Genomic DNA, 23,457 nt, shown 5'->3' with positions numbered 1-23,457 from the left:
AAGTTTAAAATATTCTGATAAAACATTAATATGAAAATTTAGAAAGAAATTACTTTACTACAAATCTAATTAACAAAGTTAATTGACACATCATCCATCTACATTTTCACTGGATCCTGTAGGAGACACAGAGTAAAAAAAAAATAGAGGGTCTTTTAAATTTGAGAACCAAAGGCTTTTTCATTTTATTCCTCTAATAACAAATTTTCTGATTTTCTACTTAATTTCAGGGAAACAAATGTCCAAATATAAAAATACTTTCATTTTTTTCATTATGGTGATTTCATATAAGCTAAGCTTTGTCTAAATTGTCAAGAGGTTTTACCACTTTATCAATCACATGGGAATATAATTAGACACAATATTTTATTGGTTTGGATTGTGAAATAATACATGTACATTTTTCCAAGGATGAAAGAGAGGAAAGAAGAAAACAAATAGAACACATTGGAATTATATTTTATATATATACAGGTCAGCTCTGGTTCAGAATTCTTAACCTGTCATATTTAAGGGTTCCTCTGCTCCCTGAAATCTGTGTGAGAGACACATTGAACACTGCACAAAGCCCAGTTCCTGTCTGAGCTGGAAGAAGTGGGCAAGTGCACAAGTGGAGTGTAAAATATAATTTTTAGAACCGCGGCCAGTGGGAGCTGCGATCGTCCGAACCTGCGGAAACAGCAGGTAAACAAACTGGCCCGGCCCGCCAGGGGGCTTACCCCGGCAGGCCGCATGCCAAAGGTTGCCGATCCCTATATTAGGCCATCTGAAAAAAGGGAGTTCTGAAGAAAAACTGTGGAGCAAATGCTACTAAAAACATAAGAACCACCATACTGTATCAGACCAATGGTCCATCTAGGCCAATATCCTATCTTCCAACAGTGGTCAATGCCAGCTGCTTCAGAGGGAATTAACAGAATATATATCACCTTAAAAAAAAAAGAAAAAAAAAGGTTCAGGTGTTGGACTCTTCTTAGTATTCTCCGCAGTGAAGACTGATGCAAAGAATTCATTCAACTTCTCTGTAATGGCCTTATCTTCCTTGAGTGCTCTGTTAGCACCTTGATTGTCCAGTGGCCCCACTTATTGTTTGGTAGGCTTCCTGCTTCTGAGGTAGATGAAAAGAAAATGCTGTTAGTTTTTGAGTCTTTGGCTAGTTGCTCTTCAAATTCTTTTTTGACTGCCTAATTATATTTTTACACTTGGCATGCCAAAGTTTACGCTCCTTTCTATTTTCCTCAGTAGGATTTAATTTCCAGTTTCTAAAGGATGCATTTTTCCCTCTAACTGCTTCTCTTACTTTTTTACTTAGCCATGGGGGGGTCTTTTTTGTCCCTCTTACTATGTTTTTTTTTTTAAGTTGAGATGTGTATATTTAATTTGAGCCTCTGTTACAGTGTTTTTAAATTGTTTTCATACACTTTGCAGGCATTTCACTTTTGTGGGTCTTTAATTCCGTTTAACTAGCTTCTTCATTTTTGTGTAGTTCCCCTTTTACTGTGATAGGCTTTTTTTGTATTTCCCACCCAACAAGGTTATGAAATTTAATTATATTATGGTTGCTATTACCAAGTGGTTCAATGATATTCACCTCTTGCACCAGATCCTGTGTTCCACTTAGGACTAAATTAGGAATTGCCTCTCCTCTTGTGGGCTCCAGGATTATCTGCTCCTAGAAGCAGTCAAGAAACTACCTCTGCATCTTGTCACCTTAATTGGAATAACTTCTGCCCATTCTTAAACTATGTGTTTACAGTCAGTATATTCCAGCTAGGTTCTTACAATAGCATATATGACTATAATTTGAGTGCCTCCATAGAGGAGAAACCCAAAATTACAAAAGGTCAATGGCTTAATATTCCTTCCTTGAAGCAGCTGAAGCTATTATTTTTATGTTTGTTTATTCATATCCTTCTTTTTTCTCTCCTAGTACTCTTTATCCTTCTCTTTTCCTATTTAAAAAATCTTTCTTTCCTCTTCATTTTTTTTCTTTGATTTTTTTTTATCAGCTGTGGGAACACTAAGTCAAAGTGTGCTTCACACTTCAGTCTGAAAACTATGTCATTCCCCGCCCCCTCAGACCAGCCATCTAAACTGTGAAAATAAATAATTCTATGGGTCTATTAACTGAGAATTTTATATGACAGTTTGTCATCTTATAAAAAGAAAAGGCGGACTTGTGGCACCTTAGAGACTTACTAATTTATTTGAGCATAAGCTTTCGTGAGCTACAGCTCACTTCATCGGATGCATTCAGTGGAAAATACAGTGAGGAGATTTATATACACACAGAACATGAAAAAATGGGTGTTATCATACATACTGTAAGGAGAGTGATCACTTAAGATGAGCTATTACCAGCAGGAGAGCGGGGGGCGGAAGAAAACCTTTTGTAGTGATAATCAAGGTGGGCCATTTCCAGCAGTTCACAGGAATGTCTGAGGAACAGTGGGAGGTGGGCGGTGGGGAAATAAACATGGGGAAATAGTTTTACTTTGTGTAATGACACATCCACTCCCAGTCTCTATTCAAGCCTAAGTTAATTGTATCCAGTTTTCAAATTAATTCCAATTCAGCAGTCTCTCGTTGGAGTCTGTTTTTGAAGTCTTTTTGTTGTAATATTGTAACCTTTAGGTCTGTAATGGAGTGACCAGAGAGATTGAAGTGTTCTCCGACTGGTTTATGAATGTTATAATTCTTGACATCTGATTTGTGTCCATTTATTCTTTTACGTAGAGACTGTTCAGTTTGCCCAATGTACATGGCAGAGGGGCATTGCTGGCACATGATGGCATATATCACATTGGTAGATGTGCAGGTGAACGAGCCTCTGACAGTGTGGCTGATCTGATTAGGTCCTATGATGGTGTCCCCTGAATAGATATGTGGACACAGCTGGCAATGGGCTAGAACACTGTCCACGTGGCTGGGTTGCTTCCAGTCTAACTCACCGCATTCCCCATATTTTGCTGGTGTCCCCTCAGTAACAGACCTTCAGGAACATTGGCCTTCTGACTCCAGTTCCAATGATGATGATACATCTTCTCTGTTTTACAAACATCTTAATATAAACATTAAACCAAATAATTGATGCCCAGATACTACACCATGTCCCTTTGGCCAGGGGTTGCCAGCTCATAGCTGAGCTTTAGTTTCATCTTCACCACAGATTCAACTGTTTACATAATCGTTGAGATTGTCTGTTGACATGATCAAACAACCATAGTGGGAGTGAGCGATGTCTGTCTCCCTGTCACCTACATCAGATTCTAACAAATTATCTCTTTATGGAGTTTTCTCCCTCCCTGTGGGGTTGGACTCCCTGTTGTTCTCTGGGATGTGTCTGCTGGCTTGTGTCTCCTGTTCCTTTAGATCACTTGTCCTTCTTGTATAGTCACCTAGTATGACCTGGATGCCACTGCACACCTCACAACTTCTTTAGTCCACTCTTTCTGGTATCTCTTTAATGGCTGGATCCTCACAGGAGTGCCTGTCTCCAGGGATGGTAGATCCTTGGTTGACCTGTTGTACCCTAGGACCTAATTTTGCTAATTGTTGGCCATCTCTTGGCAGCATCTCCATCCTTATGGGTCCAACAGGTCTCTCCCCTCATTAATAGCAGGGTTTTGTTCCTTTTTTCATCAGTGCCCACCCTTGACTTTTTGGGTATCCCTGTCATGGGCTATTCCTGTGTGCCAAAAATGCTAACAAGGGATCTGAACCAAAAGAAACAGCCTTGTATAACACCTTCTTAGCTGTTTTGCGCAGCTGATTGCACGTTACTATTACTCTGTGTGTATGCGGGGGGAAAAAAGTGGTGGTCAAACTCCCATTTGCATGCAAATTCCTTAAATTCTTTTGAGACAAACTGGGGTCCATTGTTGGTGAATACAGTGTCCCAAATGCTATATCTAGTAAAGTGGGTCTTCAATTTGCCAGTCATTCACTTGCTTCTTGTATCAGACAGAGCATTACCCTTCAAATAATTTGAATAGACGTTCAAAGCAATAAAGTATTCCTTTTTCCTAGAAGGTAAATAAGCCACTCCTACCTTTTCCCAAGGTACAGTGGGAAGCTCGTGTGTTAACAGTGTCTTTCTGCTGGAAGTTATCACATGACCAGCAGGTTTCACACACTTGCATCAAGAAACAGAGATGTGCATTCATTCTCATCCAGTAAACACATTTTTTAGGACCATCTAAAGCAGCTGTCAATTCTCAGGTGTAAAACATGTATGTGTTGCATGACATCCTTACATAATGAAGTGGGGACAACATCTCTCTGTCCTCAAAATGTGATTCCATACTTCAAACTCAGCTCATATTTTATTTGAAAAATATAATTTTGCTCTGACTGGTACTTGGCTTTTGTCTTCTGGCCACGCTGCTAGTATCACTATCTTAATTGTAGTTGGATGTCCTTTTCCATAGCCTCTTTGATTTCCATCAGCTTTGCTGTTGAAACTGGGAGATAGTATAGAATATTAATGGATTCAATATCCTGATCCCTTTCCTCCAATTTGCTGTTGTGGGGTATATATACCTTGCTCAAGGTGTCAGTATACACCAGCAAAGCCCTGTCTGACACTGAACTGGGTACTGCCAAATTGAAAAAGAACTTCTGGCTGTGTTTGTTGGAGTGGAGCGATTCCATCAGTTCACCTATGCCCACCCAATAATAGTGCAATCAGACCACAATCTCCCAGAGATAACCAGGGCAAAACTCTTTCTTAGTGCTCCAAAGAGATTGCAGTTCATTTTTAATGACCCTCCAGATAGAGATCAGATATACTTTAGGCATAAACAACTGGCTGCTCCTGCAAAAGAGCTACCCCCAGTCCTTTCTCCGATAGATCACACTGGACTGTCAGTTACTCTTCTGGCTGAGACTACTTCAGGGCATGAACAGCCATTTGTTTCAGCGTGTTAAATATTTGCCTTTGGGGACCTGCCCAGCCCCACTCAACATCCTGCTTTGTGAGCTGACCTATGGTTTCTGCTATTGCAGCCAAGTGTGAACAGAACTTGGACAGAAAAACAATCATTTCTATGAAGTGCTGAACCCCTCTCACATCCGCTGGACCTGGCTTCTCTCTGACCAGTTTGATCTTGTTGGGATCTGCTTTCAGTCCCTCTGCTGTGAACAGATGTTCAATGTATGTCACTTCATGCTGTATGAGTCCATTTTTTTCTGAGTTGAGTTTTATGTTCTTGTCCCTGAATAGCTGTAGGAAAGCTTGTCGTGTTTTCTTATGGTCTACTTCAGCTTCTGTATCATTGCTCCATTCACTTACAATAAAGATATCATCTGCAATTATTTTCACCCCAGGCACTCCTTTTAGTGCTTGGGTGAGTCTTCTCTGGAACACCTCAGGTGTTGGGCTTATGCCCATCTGTATTCTCCGGCCTCATATATGCCAAAACATGTTCCTTACACATAGGCTTTAAGGATTGTGACTTTGGAAAGTTCTGGCAATATGTCAACAGTTATGGGCAGTGGATACTGGCACCTTTTCAATGTCTCTAGTTCAGTGGTTTTGATTCTATTAAGATGCATAGTTTGCCTGGTGTCTTCTTTACCACCACAATGATGCTTACCAGGCTGTACTGGTTTCTATAATTGCTATGTTTCAGAGTAGCAGCCGTGTTAGTCTGTATCCGCAAAAAGAAAAGGAGTACTTGTGGCACCTTAGAGACTAACAAATTTATTTGAGCATAAGCTTTCATGAGCTACAGTGTGTTTGAGTCCAATTCACCCAGAGGAATTACACTGCAGGAGGCCCTGCTATCCAGCTGCATGCATCCGATGAAGTGAGCTGTAGCTCATGAAAGCTTATGCTCAAATAAATCTGATAGTCTCTAAGGGGCCACAAGTACTCCTTTTCTTTTTTTATAAGTGCTATGATACCTCTGCTCTGCAGACTTTCTAGCTCCTTGCATAGTGGATTATGGAGTCCCACTGGAATTTTCGTGTTTGCTAAGTATGCAGGTTCCAATGTGGGTTCTTCTTCCAGTTGCAGCTTTCCTTCAAAGAACCAGTCACTTTTGAAACTATCTCCATATTCTTGTACAATTTTCTCCATTGTCTGAGGGACTCCCCTTTTTGCTTCTTGCACTGCAGTTACACATTTCTGATGCTGCACTCTGATTGGATCCATGGCTGTATTTCCCAAGAGGTGTCTGTGGTTCTTACCATCCACTGCTACAGTTAGTAAGTAATCCAAAAAATAACAGACAGTACCATGTGGTCACATTTGGTATAGGTTGCATTATGCTCTCATTGTACATTATTAAATTTCAACTACTCTTTCTTTTGAGTATGTTTGAGTCCAGTTCACCCAGAGGAATCATACTGCAGGAGGCCCTGCTGTCTAGCTGAAATCACACAAAGCTTTTCCCTATGAACATTGTTACATGCACGGAGATTGTTATTGTCCCTTGTTTCTTTCCTGCCCTGACAGCTTGATATGCTTTCAAACTCAGGGACACTGTCGAGATGCCATCACTGCTGTCTGAGTGCCAACACCTTCTTGAAGAAGTCTGACTGAATCTTTCTGAGACCTTCCTCTGTTCTTTCATGCACTGCTAAAATGGTTCAATTTGCCACAATCCTCACAATGCTGTCCTAATGCAGGGCACTTCTCCTTTACCTGTTCATAGTGTTTCTTGAAGATGCAGGAAATGCATCTGATTATTGGTATGGAATCCTGGCAACCTACTAACCCTTGCTTTTGTCTCACAGAACATACTTCCTGGGGTGTTTTGTCTCTTAGGGCTTTCATTCTTTCTCTTGAGGCTTCAACTGCATGCCCCATGTCTAAATATCTATCTAATATGAAATTGTCTTCCTGGAGCAGCTGCACCTACATATGGTGATGCCCAGTGTTGCAGAGTATCCTGACCCAAATCAGGGAGTTTTTCAAGTCCCCACAACTGCATGTAGCAACCAGTGTGCACAAGTCTGTAATATAGGGACCTATCCCCTCCCCTTTGGAGTGATTGTGACATTTCACTCCATATACTTTATGAAAATATGCTTATGATATGAATATGACATAACTGAGATGTACAATATTCAAGATGGATCTTGTAAGATATTATTGGAAAGGTTACAATTTACTGAATGTGATTATCCAATTTGTATGCCTGTATCATTTCTGTATCTGAAGTTACGAATATTGACTATGTATCTGTATTTCAGCTATGCTACTTTGGGTGACGCCCACTGCTAACACTTCAGGTACAACAATGGAAAAGCCAGACAGGGCTGATGACCAATCAGCAAGGACAATGGACTGTGAAAAGTCTTGGCCTTCCTCTGGACCTTCCATACTGCCACTGACTCATGGACGCTGTGATACTTCAGAGTGAGGTGGTCTTGTCACCTGATACTAAACACTACAAGGGACTTCTTATAACTTTCCACTGGAAGGGAAGGGGGGTAAAATTTGGGGAACAAAGGATTCCCACCTTATGTAAATCCTATTTAAGAGTGGGGAGGAAGGCAAATGGGACTCCTCCTCTCCATGGTCTGTCTGGCCAAGAAGAAAGACTGCTAAAGCCACCTGAGAGAAAGGCAAGGGGGGAGTCCAGACTGAAACAGGGGTCCAGTCTGAAAAGAAATATACTTGGAACTCTGAACCACAGAAACTTTGCAGCCTGCCTAAAATAACATTTAGGGTGAGAATTTACATTTTGTAACCTGTTCCTTAAGTATACTGAGATTTGCTTGCGTATTTTGCTTTATTTGGTCAGTAATCTATTTTGTTCTGCCTGTTATCTGTTATAGATAAGCTGAGTGGTGTCTCAGCACATCAGGGGAAATCATCACAGTGATCTCTAGTGAAAAACCTGTGTCACACCACAGTTTTGTTCTGCTTTGGGGAGCAATATTTCCCTTGACTTGTAGAGGTTGGGGCAACGGTGAGATTCAGCATGCTGCAGACATCTCTGCTTTATTCCCCAGTGAGGTAAAGTAACAGTTTTACTTTTCTGCTGGTGTTGTCCTCTGCATGGTCAGGTTTCTGAACAGCTCACACTCCTCCTTCCACTGAGTCCATCACTGGGCTAGGTTTGTGTCAGCAAAATCCAGGTCTCTGGGGTGCTTCATACTGAATTCTATGCTTCACACTGACAGTTGCTGTGCTGCAGAGGACTCAGATGCTGCCACTATGTTTCATTCACAAAGTGGTGAGGTTGAATGCAGTTTAAGTTCCAGCCAGACATTTCCTGTTCCACTGGTCTCCTGTCAATAACTGTCCCTCCAAGGACATTGGCCCTCTGACTCCAGTTCCACTGATCATGACACGGATGTTAAAACCAGCTTTGGAATGCCAAAGGAGAGTTGTCTTTTGTCACAGGCAAGGCTGACTTATGTCAACCAAAAACATATCTTCCCCTCACACTGCCACTCACTGGTACATTTAGGGACAAATATTGTCTCTAACTTGAGTACCTCAGGTGACCACTAGGTATTTCAATGAGAAGAGGGTGACCTCTTCTCTTCGGCAATCCCTTAAGGTCAAAGATGATCTCCTTCACAGGTTTTAATTTTCATGGGTCCTTTGGTGACTGAGGAATCCAATCCTTTAGCCACAGTCTCACTGGCAGACATTGCAGGTGGTGTTGGAAGACAAGGTTGGGCCATGATTGCTGCCTGACAGTTGTCTTTCCTTTCTTTTCTGGCATTTTTCTGTGACCATGGCAAGGCAATTTTCCTCAAATGTGGATGTTCCCTCTCTGACTCTTTGCCAGTTATCTTTATCCTGAAGTGCTTTCTTCCAGTGTGTGGTGTCAATGCTACATCTCTTGATGTTTATCTTGTAGATGTCTTTAAAGCATTTTTTTTTGGCCTCCCTGTTTCCTTTCTCCTTTGGTGAGTTGGGCATACATCAGTGGTTTTGGTAAGCGTACATCAGGCACAGTGCACATCAGGCACAGTGCCTGCTCCACCTCAGCTGGTGCTGGATAATCAGGGCCTCAACACTGCAGATGTTGGCCTCTGTGAGGACACTGAGATTAGTGTGATGATCCTCCCACTTTATGTTCAGGATTTTCCAAAGAAAGTGGTGGTGCTGGCATTCCAGGTTTTTCAGATGTTTTCTATAGGTCACCCAAGTCTCACAGCCATAGTAGAGAGTTGGAATTACCATCACTTTATAAACTAAAAGTCTAGTATGTCTTCCGACGTTGTGATTGGTGAACACCCGGTGAGACAGTCTGCCAAAGACAAGGCTGGCACAGCAAATTCTGTGCTCAATCTCAACATCTATGTTTGCCTTCTGTGAGAGATAGCTGCCAAGATAGCCAAAGTATTCTACATTTTCCAGTTCTTCTTTGTCAACGTAGATCTTCCTTGCTGGGTCTGATGATTGACTGGGGACTGGCTGGTGGAGAAGTTTTGTTTTGCTGATGTTCAGAGTTAGCCCTAGGCTTTTGTAAGCTTCAGAGAAGCAATTAAGGGCTGTTTGCAAACCCTCCATTGAGTGTGCAACTACAGCACAATCATCTGCATACTGGAGTTTGGTTATTGTTGCCAATATTACTTTAGTTTTGGCACAGAGACAAGAAAGGTTGAAGAGGTTGCTGTCAATCCAGTGTTGGATGCCAATGCCCTGTGGTAAATGGTCTTGTATTAATGTTTTCATAGCTGCTAAGAAAATGGAGAAAAGGGTGGGTGCAAGTGCACAACCTTGTTTTACGCCAGTTCGGATGACAAAGGGCTTAGAGGTAGAACCACTGCACAGGATGGAGGCAGTCATCTGGCCATGGAGAGTCTTACAATGGTGATAATTTGCTTGTGCAGTCAAACTTTGACATGATTTTCCACAGAGCCTCATGGTTGACAGAGTTAAAGGCTTTGGTCAGATTGATAAAGGCCATATACCGCTCTTGGTATTGTTTTTGACCTCTTCTACCAAGTCCACAAAGCACAGCTGAGCCATTCTGCATATTTTACTCCAACCCCTTGGCTAAATAGCATGTGCAGTCCTCGCATACCCACTCTGGAGAGAGAAAGGAATGGAGGCAGTCATGGTGTCATGGAATGGAGGCAAGTAGTGTGTGTGATATATCTTGATTTTAGCAATGCTTTTATATGGTCTCCCACAGCAAGTTAAAGAAGTATGGATTGGATGAATGGACTATAAGGTGGATAGAAAGCTGGCTAGATTGTCCGGCTCAATGGGTAGTGATCAATGGCTCGATGTCTAGTTAGCAGCCGATATCAAGCGGAGTGCCTCAGGGGTCGATCCTGGGCCAGTTTTGATCTGGATGATGGGATGAATTGCACCCTCAGCAAGTTCACAGATGACACTAAGATGGAGGGAGAGGTAGATATGCTGGAGGGTAGGGATAGGGTCCAGAGTGACCTAGACAAATTGGAGAATTGGGCCAAAAGAAATCTGATGGGGTTCAACAAAGACAAGTGCAGAGTCCTGCACTTAGGAAGAAAGAATCCCATGTACCGCTACAGGCTGGGGACCGACTGCCTAAGCAGCAGTTCTGCAGAAAAGGACCTGGGAATTACAGTGGACAAGAAGCTAGATATGAGTCAGCAGTGTGCCCTTGTTGCCAAGAAGGCCAATGGCATATTGGGCTGTATTAGCAGGAGCATTGCCAGCAGATTGAGGGATGTGATCATTCCCCTCTATTTGGCATTGGTGAGGCCTCATCTGGAGTACTGTGTCCAGTTTTGGGCCCCACTCTACAAGAAGGATGTGGAAAAAAGCCCTGGCTCTGATGAATCAGTTGGAGATTGGTCCTTCTTTGAGCAGAGGTTGGACTAGATGACCTCCTGCGGTCCTTTCCAGCACTGATATTCTATGATTCAGCCTTCTTGTAGTCCATCACATTTTGGTTTCTTTCTACAGTGTGCAATGAGGAATGCACAAGTTACCTTGAAAGGGAATCCCTCTCTCCAGTGGAGGAAAACACAGTGTTTGCTCTTCCATGCTCTGAGATTCATCACTATTTTAACTGGAAAACATTTTTTTCCCTTCCAAAATTCAACATCTGGCTTACCATGTGTATTCTTGAAACCAAGAGAAGTCTCTCTTCCTCTGCTTTGCTAGGGAGATTAATGTGGGGATATGCAGAGAAAGGGAAATTAATTGAAAGAAATATTCCACATTTAAAGAAGTAATCCCACCTGTACATTGGGAGTGAACAAAATCATACTCTTGGGATCACACTGAACAGGCTCCCCCAACTACTTTTTTGATGCACTTAGCAGATGTTCCAGAGTAACAGCCGTGCTAGTCTGTATTCGCAAAAAGAAAAGGAGTACTTGTGGCACCTTAGAGACTAACCAATTTATTTGAGCATAAGCTTTCGTGAGCTTATGCTCAAATAAATTGGTTAGTCTCTAAGGTGCCACAAGTACTCCTTTTCTTTTAGCAGATGTTTTACCACAACATATCTTCTCCCTCTAGTAAAGTTCATGTATTCATTCCCTAACCTATCTTTTTTCATTGTCAAGCTGAGCTTTAAACCATTTACTCATGTGGTTTTCTTAATGTGAAGAAACTTGTGTGTATTAATGTATCCAGTTTTAATTGAAATCTTTGGATTCATTGTTAAGTTCCTGTTCATAAAAAAAACCTACAGTAATTGTTGCACTTGCAGTATATGTAATAATATAGGGCTGTATAGCTACAAGGAACAGTTGTTCAGCTTTCACTTGAATTTGTCTTCTTTGTGTCAGACTCTCTTATTTTTATTTACTACCCTTTTAAAATGCATAATTTCAGTGTTGTGTTTCCCTTAGGCCAGTATTTGTCCTCGTTTTGTTTTTCTCATAATTTAAATTACTTTAGCATCTGTCCTATTGATTTTGTCTATGTTCACTATTAATGTTTCCTTTACACTCTCTTCTTTCTTTGAGGTGATATATATACACTGGATGAAATAGCAGTACATGTATTCCTACTCTTGCACATACTCCTTCCTCCTGTTTCAGGGTATCTGTAGGTGAATGTGCAATATGCTTCACTAATGTAAGGTACAGTACTGTGAAAATTCAGAGAGAGTGCTTCAGTATCAGATTATTGGTCATTTGCTGAGTTATTTACCCATACACGTATTTCAAAAAGTCAGTGGAAATGGTAAACAGAGGTTGGTTGGAGAGACAGTATTCATGTCTGCATCCAGATTAGGTTTAGACTGAGGTTCATAGTTCAAGTTTGTTAGTTGGGGCCACATCCAAACCCCATTGATCTCATGGGAAAGACATTACATGAATGTTTTTGAAACCAGGGAAATTTTACAGCATTCTCTGAAGTCAGTCAAGGTAGGGTTTATTGTGATCTCCTAAGAAACTTGGAGGTAGCATTAAGTATAAGGCCCACTCTCCCTTGAATTGGTTCTGGAAATGTACAGGGTTGTGGTACACTGATATTTATAATTGTATATGTCTTGGTGGTTTTCCTTCATTCTGAAGTAAATGGAATCTAGTCTACAGTAGAGATGACAAATTCCCTGTGACTAGGTTTTTGTGTGAGAGGGAGGGGCACAATTTACTGACAAACTGGAAGTGATACAAAGCATGTTGCCAATATTGCTATCGAGGAGAAGGGTTGACTTCAATAAAACCCTGAGATAACATATTACTTTGAAACATGGAGTACAAATTCCCTTAATAAATGGTGAGGTCAGTGTCTTGGCTAGCTAGGCTGTGTCTCTGAAGTATTTCCCCCGTAGCAGGAACAGGTCACCATTAGTATTTTTTCTATGTAATTCATAGGAAGATTATCAAATAGGTCATTAAGGATGGAAATGTATTAAAATTGCCTCTTTCATACCTGAGGCAGTGCTAGCTCATATTGGGGGCCCAAAACTGGAATGTTTTTACCTCTAAATATTGCATCATTTCCACAACAAAATATACCAACACAGCATATATTCATACATTCATTAAAAGTCCATGTTAAATAAGGTGAAAGCTATTTTGGGATAATACTAAATAAGGAGCCCCTTCAGCTGCTTGTGCCTCTAAGCAGTTCCTCAGTCTGCTTATGCCTAGCACCACAGCTAACTCATTCTCTAAACACTATGGTATGGTTTAGATATACTGTGTTGCACTCTGGGGTCCTTACCAGTATAAGTATCAGAGGAATAGTAGCAGTGGGACCAGGAAGTCCATTATGCTATTGCAGAATGAGGTGGAGAGCAAGTCACGCACTCTCCTGAAGATTGCAGCCGAGCTTTTCTGTCGACTGAAGAAAAAGGATGGGTGGTGTAGGACAGCCAGATATACCCTAACGATAATCAGAAGGGAGTAAAAGGACACTCGGCCTATGTCCTCTCCCAGAACATAGCTCAAAGTAAGCATATATTTGGAAATCCATTTTATGGTGAAAAGGCCAGGGAAATGTCAGGGCTATTATTATTTTTTAGGAGTAGAGGGAAATTTTATTATAATATTAGTAGTTGTAATATTGTGGTAGTGCCTAGGAGCTCATAAGAACATAAGAATGGCCATACTGGGTCAGCCCAAAGTGTCAAAGTTTGACTCAGACTCACAATTTATCAGACCACTCTGTTTTATTAGCAAAGCTGCTCTGCTAATACATTTAGAAGTGAGCCCCCCGAGTGGGGCTTGTGTCTCTTAATTTATACAGTTTTTTGGAGAACAAGTTACAGAGAAGTTACAGACAAAAGAAGAAAAAGATTTTAGTCACCACCCTTCGAGATCCCTGACACCAGTCACGTATCTTCAATTACCTGCCACCGTTAACAATCTCCTTTAACAGCTTCCAGTTAACTTAACTAATTGCCCTTCACACCTTCCATTCTGATGCCTGCTTCTTAGACGTGCTGGCTCTATCTTAATTGCTTCTCCATTCAAAAGCTAACTGTTCCTACGTGTGCTCCCTCAGATACTTTGTAACATGTTTTGGCATGCCCTCTCATATACAGTGTATCCAGCATGTCCCCTTATACAACGTTATAGTTATACAATGTTATACTTCCACAGTACATCAAGCCCAGTATCCTGTCCTCTGACAGTGACCAATAGCAGGTGCCCCAAAGGGAATGAACAGACAGGTAATCATCAAGTGATCCATGCCCTGTCACCCAATCCCAGCTTCTGTCAGACAGAGGCTAGGAACACCATTCCAGCCCATCCTGGCTAATAGCCATTGATGGACCTATCTTCCATGAATCTATCTAGCTCCCTTTTGAACCCTGTTATAGTATTGGCCTTCACAACACCCTCTGGCAAGGAGTTCCAGAGGTTGACAGTGCGTTGCATGAAAAAATACTTTCTTGTGTTTGTTTTAAATGTACTACCTATTAATTTAATTTGGTGGCCCCTTGTTCTTGTATTATGAGAAGGAGTAAATAACACTTCCTTATTTACTTTCTCTTCATCACTCATGATTTTATAGAACTCTATCATATCCTGCATTCATGAACAAGGGTTCAATTATGTTAGAAATGATACACACACATAAAAACATGATCCCAGCCCCAAAGAGTTTACAATATTGCTGGAATTGTTAATTTACAGAGCTATTGAGATCTATGAATGAGTAATTGGTGAAAAGTCTTAGAACACCATCAGTGTCATCCTCCTGATGAGGAGTAAAAATGGGAATTGGGACACCTGGATCTTGGGCAAGTCATTTAACTTTCTCTGCCTTGCTTTCCCCATCTGTAAAATGGGGTTCATATAAAACTTACCACCTCTGTAAAACACTTTTGGTGAAAACTTCTAGAAATGCCAAGCAATGTAAGTGACAGTACAGAAATTAAAATAACCAGATCCACTCTCAATAGAGCTATGCCAGTTTACACCAGCTAAGGTTCTGGCCCCAAAACAACTGTCAAATGGATAAAAGAGAGTTAGAAGCCCCAATAGTAAGGATTGAGGTTCCGTTTTGGAACAATAGAGTTGTTTAGATTTGCACAGCACAAGTATTGCATTACACTGAGCTCCAGCAAGTATTATTGATCACTTGTTTTCGTCAATATTGAACTCCTACAAATTAAAAATAAAAAAGTGTATTGCCTTATGATACGTATGCTCTGTAAAATGGAGGGTTATCATATCATTGTTCCTCATTGTCAGTAAGACATTCAAGGAGTTTATAGCCTGAGGAAAAACATGAGTCTGTGGTTGAAGATATAACAGAAACTCTCCACAGAATAAAAAGATGTTTTGAGACAAGCAATAAAATAAAGATATAAAAAGAAAATGAGCACTCCCCTAGCAAAAGCTCTGGCTGAATTTTGGTACCTGGCTATACGATAGGCTGTTGATCTTAAAAAAGAAAATATGTTGGAAAATGGATTTGAGCTGTATGCATGCTAGATGTGTCAGATTGGCCAAAGGATAGTCAGATAGTACATTTTAATCCTCTTTAATTCTGAACTGCCTAAAAACCAGAAAATAAGTTTTTCTGCACTTCTCCTACAAACAGAATCTGGACTCAGGTTCCTATACAAAGGTCAGTGGGGCATGATCATTCATCATGATCATGATCATAAACTGTTACATATTTACATATTTGTAATGTAATACATATTACAACTGTTACATATTTACGTACATAATTACATATTTCTTGCACGAAGTCCCATGCTAAAAGAAAAAAAATGTCAATCTTAGAATGCTCTCTCGTATGCAGACTCAGAGAAGCAGTCTCTTCCATGAATTTGCTAAGCCTCCTAGTATCTTTTTATTTTTTTAATTTTGATCTCCGTACAGTACGTTTAAAATATGATCTTTTCTCTACCCTGGAGGTAGTCAGGGGAATGCCAAGTTTGAGAATCCTAAGGGGTCTTAGGTATGAGACAGGGCTCCAAGCAACTCTTTACTATGGGTAGCATCAGGACTTGGTGGCTTTGCACATACCCACCAGTTACCTATAGAGTTAGGCAACATCTGAGTGGTGGTTTTGATAATGTCACTGGTGCCTAAGTGTTGCTCTTAGGCACCTAAAGAGGCAGTTAGGAGCCCAAGTACTTTTGTGGATTGGTTCCAATTTGCTCAGTCACTTTTGAAAAGGAAACTAAGGGCATAGTTGCACTAGAGTCTTTTTACCAGTGTAGGAAGTATAGGAATACTGGTAGAGTATGCTTCTAGTGTGGATGCAGCTAAGCAAAGCTGTGCATTGTACAAACCGCCACCCTTGAGCAAAATGAGCTATATTGCTCAAAGAACAATGCTGACAGCATAGATATATCTAAAGTGCCTGTACAGCTATGCCAGTCTGGGATCACAGCTCTTCACGCCCTGACCAACATAGCTATGTTCGCAGAAGCCTGCAGTGTAGGCATGGCCTGAGGCTCATAAGAGTAGACTCATTTAGTTCAAGACCAGAAGGGACCACTAGATCATTTAGTTTGATCATTTAGTATATCACAGGCCACGTATACTACCCAAGCACCAATGCACTAAACCCACCAGTGGAAATGAGACCAAAGTTAATGATGCCCACAGAAGACTAGATTATTATGTGCCACAGGTAGAGAATAGGAGGGACAGAGGTATACTTGATACTGAGGCCACTACAGTGGCAGGGAAATTATTAAGTGAAATATGCCCAGATAATCCTGGCAAGTGACCCTCATCCACACACTGCAGAGGAAAACAAAAAACAAAAACACCAGGTCACTGCCAATCTGACCTCAGGGAAAATTCCTTCCTAACCCACATATGGTGATCGGTTAGAGTCTGAACATGTGGAGAAGAATCAGCCAGCCAAACACCTAAGAGAGATAATGCTCAGAGTCCTGGCCCACTCCATCCACTGTCCCATCTCCAGCCATTGTCATCCATGATGCTTCAGAGGAAGGAGACAAAAAACAACTCCCAGAATACACTGGAGGGGAAAAGCCTCCCTGATCTGGTGGCCAGATGAAACCCTGAAACATGGATAATCATCTAGGTACTTTAGAAACTTTACCCTCTGTCTTTATATGAGGTCATATAAAATTATCAGTTTAAACAAAGGCTGGTCAAAAAATAATCAAACAAAATATTTTCCTTTCGGAAAATCAGGTTGTGATGAAATTGCAGTTTTCCATCGCACTAGATTAATTCTGGCAGAGTTTTCCATTGAGAAAATCAAAATGAACCATTTGGTCAACCTGAATTAAATCTCATTTCAGGTGGAGTCAGCATTTATAGCTCCATCCACCTGAGCCACCAGAGTGGTTTTTGAAAGTTGTAGTTCTGGGTCCCACATGCCCCTATTTTCCCCTATGTGCAATGTGCCCCTCACACTCCAGCCAAACTTTAGCTCCCACGATGCACTGTGCACATTTGCATTCTGCAAAAAAGTTTCAATATTTTCATTTTTCATCTCAATTTGACCTGAAAACAATTGTCAAAATATCAAAATTTCCCATGGGATGGAAATTCCATTTTCAAGCAGCTCTAGTTTTAAACTCTTCCCTAATAGTACACCCCCATGGGCCCACCCCAGCAGATGGAGTAACAGAAGCAACAGCTGCAGTCATGGTAACAGTGTGCTACTACCTTTCCTCCTTTGAACTGTTCACAATTCTGTGGTGTGAGTGGGCCAGATCTCAAGCAGGCTTTGCCTGAGAAAGGAGGATATGGACACTGAGAAGTGATAGAGTTCACTGTCTAATATCAGGAAAGGAGCCTATATACTACGAAATGAGCAAAAGTATGTGATAAATAAGACTACATACTACATCAAATATCTGGATGAAGTGTTAAGGGGTGCTGACAGCTTTTACTAGTTTTATATGTAATGCTATATCTTCAGTGAGTTTCCATTGAAAAATTCATTGGGTAATATGAGTCGGGGTTCTGAATGTAAAGAGGGTGGTTAGAAGATCAAATGTAAGGAGCACAACTGAAGAAAGCACTGTGATTAGAGTCAGAGGAGGGTGGAAACTTTTCTTACCTTCCTTCCCACATTTTTTGTCTTTGGTGTCGCAAATAGAGGAGGGCCATTTGGTTGTTAAGAAAAAAAAAGGGGGAGGGAGTAAAGAAAAAAACAAGAAGAAGCCCCAATCCTCTGTCTAAAACTGAAACCAATCTTGAAGTGAACTTTTTTTACGCATTTGGAAATTTTTTTTTCTTTTTTCATTTTTGTGCACTGTTATGCTCTGGTCAAGACTAGAAACAAAAGTGATGAATTTCCAGATGAGAGACTCCTCTTGTGGCATTTTCAACTACTGTATTCTGAAGGACTCATCAGAAATATCCTTGCTCCTGTGAGTATCCCAACTTGGCAGATCCAAAAAAATTCAGATTCATACTCAAACTGTTGAGTCCAACCTAACTTTTGAGCCTCTTGAAATTCAGAAGCAATAATGAGTAATAGCAGGAAGAGAATGAAAAGTGAGATATATAAAAATGCTTGAGAGATGAAGAAATATTGGGAGTAGACACTGGTGAGATGGCTATAATTAAGGGCCCTGTCTGTCAAACTTTCCCCAGCCACAGCAGTTCAGCATTAATAAAATATGCATATAAGCAACTGCACCACTCCAAAAATGTACCCACAAAACTTGTCTTGAAAAACTGAGAAAAACCTAAAAAAATATGAGAAATAGATGAGATTTACAAGGAGAAACAAAAGACATAAGCCTTTTCTGAACATAAGGCATGAAACATAAAGGCACGTGAGATAAATTAAGACATGTGAGAGGAAGGTGTGATCTCATTTGTCTCATCTATTTCTTTTTTAGTGAATGAGCAATAAAATAGAAATAAATGAACCATTGTAAGATATCTCATTTTTGAAATGGATAAATCAAATGATAACTTGTTTGAAATTAAGTCAGATGATAAACAATCAGTTTGTAATCAGTATTTCTTATGAAAATCAATTTCTTTCTGCTTTTGCATCTAAATATTTGATGTACTATAATGTGGCAGATAACAGAGAATTGAATTGAAGATTTTTACTGAATATAACATAATTACTCAACAAGACCTTTCAGCAATCAATTAATCACAGTGAATTTAATAATTTTGTAGTACTCAGAAAGGTAACCAGCCATTTACTCACTCTTGTTTACAACTGGTAAAATACCACACTTTAGGTAGATTTGTTATGTTTGTCAACTTATATTTAAATAAATAGTTTGACTAAATTTTAACTCTGGAGTGGATCCATATAGGTAGAGTTCAGTAAATCTTTCTGTAATGGAACCATGTTTTCCTGGCTTTCACATCTCCATTATAAAAACTCTTAGAAGAGAGAGAATGTTTTTCTTTGAAAGAAATGGGAAAGCAATCTTCCTTATATCTCAGCCTTTAAACTATTCTATCTACCAGATAACATGCTTGAAATAACTGATGTCAGGTAATACATCCAGCAAGTAAGCAAAAGGACTAATGGCAGTGGGGACATATAGGAAATTGTTAGAATTAATATAATAATGGTTATTCCTGCAAAACCAGAGCTAAAGTCTTATTGATTTTTTTTTTTCATATTTTTTGTTACTTCTTTCCCACAGAAGTATCAGACATGATTCCAGTGGAAGAGTCAAAATGTTTGAGATGAATTGCTTCTCTGAAGACAATTCCCAAATAGTTTTTCTTGTTTATTATTTATATTAAAGTAGCACACAAAATGTGCCAGGTACTGTACAGACATACAGGCTTTTCCTGCCCAATTCTCAGTTACTGCCCTTTGTTGGCATTATGTAGTTCTCTTCATTTTTAGCTGAATTAAAATCAGTGGTATCTATAATGACCCAACATGTGTTTAATGCTGTGTAGTTGTAGTCGTGTTGGTCCTAGGATATTAGAGAGACAAGGTGAGTGAGGTAATATCTTTTATTGAACCAACTGCTGTTGGTGAGACAAACTAAAACTGTGTTTTGTTTTGTTTTATTTATTTCTTTTTTTAAATTACCTTTCACGAAAGTGAAGATCTCAGGTTTATTGAGTGAAATGTTGTTTTGGGGTGGGGCCATGTCACAAAGAGTCTGAATTGCTTTTTCCCCACAATGACTGGATGGAGCTTGGGGTAACTCTTCATAACCTTGTATGTAATTTTTCAACACAGCAACACGGATCTCTTTAAAGTCATTAGGCCAGATCCTGGTGTCCTTACTCCCATCAAATTTATGAAGAAGGGCTTTAGAATATGACCCCAGCACAGTGGTTCTCAAACTGGGGGTCAGGACCACTCAGGGGGTTGCGAGGTTATTACAAGGGGGGGTCGTGAGCTGTCAGCCTCCACCCCAAACCCTGCTTCGCTGTCAGCATTTATAATGGTGTTAAATATATAAAAAAGGGTTTTTAATTTGTAAGGGGGCGGGGATCGCACTCAAAAGCTTGCTATTTGAAAGAGGTCACCAATACAAAAGTTTGAGAACCACTGCCTTAGCAGGAGTTCTGTTGCTAAAAATCCATACAACTCTGACATTTAATTCCTCAATTCCTTAGAGTATGTCATCACTGAAGCTGGGAGCATGGCTCCCAGTACTAGTAGACAGACACATGGGTGACGGCATAGGCTAGCCACCCAAGTATGGATCCAGGGGTCAGGTCGGCTTTAACTCAAGTGGTTAGTCCATCCTGCAACATCCACACAGCTGTTTTTAGCCTACTAGCTTGAGCAGAGCTAGTGTCTGTCTGTCTAGTAGGGTTGTAAGGCATGTTCCCAGCTGCAGTAAGACATACCCAAAAGTGTAACTCTTATCAGCCATCTAGGGTATGCCTACACAGCATCTGGGCAATGTCAATCCCAGCACTGTATTAAACATACATGCACTATCTCTGCTTGAGCTAATGCCCAATAAATAGCAGTGTAGCCATGGCATCATGGGTGTTGACTCAGACTAACTTCTTGAGTGCAATCACGTCCGATCCCCTCTGTACGTACTCAGTTGGCTAGTCCAGCTTCTGCCTGTGGTGCCATAGCAGCACTGCTATTTTCAGGCAATAGCTTGAGCAGAACTAGCACATATCTGTCAGCCTGAAATGGAAATTACACCTCCCAGCTGCTGTGTAGACATACCCTATGTGATCATTCTTCTACAAAGATATCTTTATGTGAACCATGTGAGGTGTTAGAAGAATAGCCTGTAGAAAGGGTATGGTATTTTTTCCCCTGAAAAAATCCATGTTCTTTGGCCAGCAATTCAGCTAATTTTCTTTGAAAGATTATCTGATTTCTCAATCTTGTTTATAAATTACCTAATTTTGGTTTCAATCTGCTTACAACATAATACATGTATGATTTATCAATGTGTTGCTTTGTAGTATATTGATTCTATCCACTGCTTCCTTTTCTAAGGTTAGATTTATCATTGTATAATTCCTCTACATTCAGAGCAAATGACTGATCGTGAAATAGTTCATGGACAGCTTCATAGACATAAAGACTTTAAGGACAGAAGGAACCATCATGATCATCTAATCTAACTTCTTGCACATTGCAGGCTACAGAACCTGATCAACCCACTCTTGTAATAGACCCATAACTTCTGGCTGAGTTACTGAAGTGCTCAAATCAGGATTTAAAGACTTCAAGTAACAGACAATCCACCATTTACACTAGTTCAAACCAGCAAGTGACCCATGCCCCAGGCTGCAGAGGAAGGTGAAAAACCTGCAGGGTCTCTGCCAAACTGACCCACTGGCAAAATTCATACCTGACCCCAAATATTGCAATTAGTTAGACCCTGAGCATATGGGTGAGACCCATCAGCCAGACACCTCTATAGTAAAGCAGAGCCCTGACCATCTAGTGACCCTTCTCTGGCCTTTGGACATATCTGCTCATAGCAGTCACAAAAGGACCATTACCATTGTTGCAATCTCATCATACCATCCCCTCCAAAAACTTATCAAACTCAGTCCTGAAACAAATTAGGTCCCCCCCCCACCCCTACCCCAACTCCACTTGGAAGGCTGTTCTCAAACCTTGTTCCTCAGATGGTTAGAAATCTTTGTCTAAATTCAAAGCCTAAACTTTTTGATGGCCAGTTTATATCCATTTGTACTTGTGCCAACATTGGCTCTTAACTTAAATAGTTTCTCTCCCTCCCTGGTGTTTATCTTTCTGACATGTTTATAGAGAGTAATCATATCTCCCCTCAGTCTCCATTTGGTTAGGCTAAACAAGCCAACTCATTAAGTCTCCTCTCATGGTGTAGATTCTCCATTCCTTAATCTTGCAAGAAGCCCTTCTGTAGGGCTGAGACATGATCAACCCCCTCCCTGTCCCATATTAAACCAGCCTTGGGTGAAATTTAGGGAGTTCACCACTAAAATTGAAAAAAAAGGACTGTTTGCTGCCTAACGAGCATTATAACCACCAAGCTTGTAAAGACGCTGGGAAATTAGGGAGGATACAGAAAGAGACCCAACAAATGGTAAAATAAGCTCTGACCAGTGTTTTATGCTGGCCATCTGGACAAATAGAGAAGGTCTCAACTAAGTTACAATTTGGGCATGAAAGATAAAATGTAAAAAATTTGGGCAGAAAGGAGGACACCTAGGTGACAGTGAGTAATTGGTTTAAAAAATTGTTATTTAGGAGTGTGGGGTAATGTGATAGGTTTAGTAAATTTGAAGGAAGGAGCTAGTTTTACCTATATAATGTATATAAAAAACAATGCTCTTTGGGAACCATTTCTGGACTGCAGTTCAACATCAAGCTGCTGGAACTGGGACCTCTCTGCACAACCGTGATATGCAGAGGCATCGCTGGGAACCCGCAGATGAATGAATCCTGACTGGCCATTGAGTGAAAATTGTATATTGGGAGTGGTGACCATAAGAGATTTGCTTGGTATATGTATTCTGTGTGTGTTGCTAATAAATAGATGTTTAGAGTACAACTGTGTAAGGCTCTTTCACTGGGAAAAGGTTCCGCAGACCCGTAAAGCCAAGAGCCCCGAGAGAAAGGGTGGGTACTTAAATTGACTGGGTTTCTTCCTGAGCCCCATGGGTAAGGATAGGTGCCTTACACCCTGAGCCCTCAGAAGGGAAAGGGTAGGGGTGCCTAAATTGATTGTGTCACGCCTTGAGCTCTTGGTAGAATATAGGCGGGGTGCCCTAAATTGACCAGGTCTCCTTGAGCCCTTGGTAGAGTAAAGGGAGGGGGATAAATTGAACGGGTAACACTTCTTTGTACTTGTTCCAATTTGAATTCATTTTTCTTAAACATGGGAGTCCAGAATTGTACACAATATTCTAGATGAGTCTCACCAGTGCCTGGTATAATGATGATAACACTTCCCTATCTCTACTGGAAATACCTCTACTGATGCATCCTAGGATTGTATTAGTATTTTTCATGGCCACATCACATTGGTGGCTCATGGTCATCCTGTGATCAACCAGTACACCCGGGTCTTTCTCCTCTGTTGCTTCCATTTGACAAGTCCCCAGTTTAAAGCAAAACTTCTTCTGGTTAGTCCCTAAGTGCAGGACTTTGCACTTTTCACAATTAAATATCATCCCATTTCCATTAATCCAGTTTTCAAGGGCATCCAAATCTTTTTGAAT

Source organism: Chelonia mydas, chromosome 1, assembly GCF_015237465.2.
Source record: "Chelonia mydas isolate rCheMyd1 chromosome 1, rCheMyd1.pri.v2, whole genome shotgun sequence".
Lineage (NCBI taxonomy): Eukaryota > Metazoa > Chordata > Testudines > Cheloniidae > Chelonia > Chelonia mydas.
This window is presented reverse-complemented; position numbering follows the sequence as displayed.